Raw genomic sequence first — 2722 nt, forward strand, 5'->3', positions numbered from 1 at the left:
GTAAAAGCATCACTATACTCTGTCTTCCCAACATGGGAGGCTGTCCGTGTTGTGCGGGCTCCAATTGGCGAAGAAGTGCCATCCACTTGTGGCTGCATCTGAGCGCTACATACATTTTTTTTCATTTTCAGGTTTTTATTTGTCTTGTGAGGAGAAGGGAACAGCTGGGGCAAAGATGAAAATTAGGATAATAGTCATTTCAGAATTATAGTCAAACTACATAATTTGGATGCCATGGGCAGAAATTCCAATTTTCTCCATGTTCTGTCAAAAGATCTAGCACAGATTTAGAACTTTTTCATTGAGTGCAATCTGTGACTGGGTGAGGTTTGCTAAGTAAGTTACCATAAGCAGATAATTGATATTGCTGTTCAACATTGTCTCAAAGTCTTCCGGAAAAATTGTTGGAACTTGGTTAATGAGGTCCATCAGAATAGTGTTGTACGCAGTCATTTAACCAGACAATACATCTTCTGCATATTGCAGCACTGGACAAACTAATCACTCGGTTTGGGCTAAAGCAAGATTTCATAATGAGATCCATACCTATTCACTCTGTGTCATAGTAGGCATATTTCATGGTGAGGGGTGTGAACATTACTCCCATAGTTTTACCATTGCAGTACTGACATATGCTTTAATACTCATACACCCATTTTGTAGACTAGTATCCACAATGAGATGAATTGGATTATGTGCTTCCCAACTGTAATATCCATGAATCAGGACAGAGTGTTCTGTGATGTCATATCCTGTTGCATATCATCCCAGAATAATTTTACTTGGAGACACTTTCTTGTGCAGCTCATACATATTCTTGAGGGTGAGAAGGGCGGGGTAAAAATGCTGTAAATAGATAAATAAATAAATAATTCCATGTCAACTGCCACTTCATCTTCTGACTCATTGTGAGGGACGGAGAAACAGTTGGTGACATCCACTAAATTTTTGTCCATTGTGCCAAGGAGGGTGCCAATGACCCACTCCGCGCCCTCGTTGCACCGCTCGTAGCTGTCCACTATGGAGGCCAGCACCACCGAGTGCAGCCAGACTGCAGTCTACGGGGAAGGGCACAGCCAGCGGGGCTGGGGGAGTGGGAGTGGGGGCCAGGGTCAGAGGTGCTGCAGGTGGAGGGGCAGTCACCGGCAAAGGGGCCGATGAAGCAGCCGCTGGAGCCGTGGGCGAAGGCATCGCAGTGCCCTTGCTACATACATTTTTTGTAATTTTTGGGGTCCTTTTCCCAAAATGGGATGCTTATTTTAGTTCAATTAGTTTGCATTAGCTAATGAAGGGAATGTGTGCCAAGTTTGATCCAGATCCACCTAGCCATGCAGGAGCCTTTGTGGATCAAACACATATACACACACACTTTGACATGGATGGATGGATGAATAGATAGATAGATAGATAGATAGATAGTAGGCTTGGGCGGTTTCGTTCGTTAATTTCGTAATTTGTTATTAATTCGTATTTAAATTAGCTTAAATTATTGAGCCATGCAGGAATAGTGTGAGGAGTAAATTAGATTCGAAACATTTTTTTCAATTTATTTCGTAATTATTTTCACATGTCTGGTGCAAGTTTTATAGTTGTTGTTTGTTTTATCACACCAACAGTCAACAACAGAGGTAGAGGGAAGCTTCAGAAGTTCCCCCTGTCCCATTTGGAGGTTTTTTTAGCATATTGCGCAATCGCCTCTGCCATTAACGAATCGATTCGTAATTTTACGAAATTTCGGAATTATTAAAAAAAACGAAACGCAAGGGCCCCCTAAAAACAAAACGAGTTTAGAACCACATTTTTCCGTGGTTACCCAAGCCTAATAGATAGATACTAGAAGATAGATAGATAGATAGATAGATAGATAGATAGATAATGTACAGAACAACTCTGTCTTTTGGACAGCTCCTCTAAAATCAATTGTTCCAGAGCAGAACTTTTATATGGAGCTATACACGTATGTATAGTAGGTGTTTGCAGTAAGCATGCTTCCTATCCTATTTTGTAAAGCAGACCAAAGTTTTTCTTCCCCTGAATATACAAGCCAAAAGTTACCAACAGAGTAGGAGCCAGAGCTTTAACATAGTCAGTCTGTCTGAGGTTCATACAAAGAGATAAATCAAGATGTCCATCTGGCCAACTCAAGATAATAATTATAACAAAGTCAAAGTCAGATACCAGTGCCAGAGATATGAAGCAGAGTTTTGCAAGTCAGTGGTCAGCAACAAAAGGTCTGAGTTACAGCTGCTAGGTTTATAGTCCAGCCTCATCTCTCAGTTGCTCCTTAATTGCTAAGCATTTGTGATAAAGTGTCAGGACCTTCTAAGTCCCTCTCTTTCTTGTTGGCATTCCAGCAAGGTAGGTATCTCTGTGCTTTCCTCTTGAGGCTGCTAGAAACTGCTGCTCTCGAGTTCAGTTGCTTGAACTCCCAGCTCCAAGTTGGGTGGCTGCTGGAAACTGAACCTCTCAGGCTCAGTGGCTGGCACTTCTACCTGTGCTTCTTTTTTGCTGTCGGAGTCCTGACAGCAGGGCATGACACTTTCCTTGAAGAATGTATTTCATTACATAAAGGTATCACAATCTCATCTTTGATATTTAACATTTTGTTTCCCAGCTAAGGTAGAATGGATGAAGCAACTTGATAAATAAAAACTGACAGTTTGGGCAGGTGTTAGATCCTGATGGCAAGAAGTGCCATCTTAATGCATGGGCATGCTGACCA

At 41.7% G+C, this 2722-nt stretch overlaps 1 pseudogene; it reads right to left on the bottom strand.

The window, feature by feature from the left end:
* Window positions 1–276: 276 nt before the first annotated feature.
* On the bottom strand, window positions 277–1191 carry LOC137096583 (eukaryotic translation initiation factor 3 subunit F-like; annotated as a pseudogene).
* Between the last annotated feature and the right edge of the window lie 1531 nt (window positions 1192–2722).

Source organism: Anolis sagrei, chromosome 3 (genome assembly GCF_037176765.1).
Source record: "Anolis sagrei isolate rAnoSag1 chromosome 3, rAnoSag1.mat, whole genome shotgun sequence".
Taxonomy (NCBI): domain Eukaryota; kingdom Metazoa; phylum Chordata; class Lepidosauria; order Squamata; family Dactyloidae; genus Anolis; species Anolis sagrei.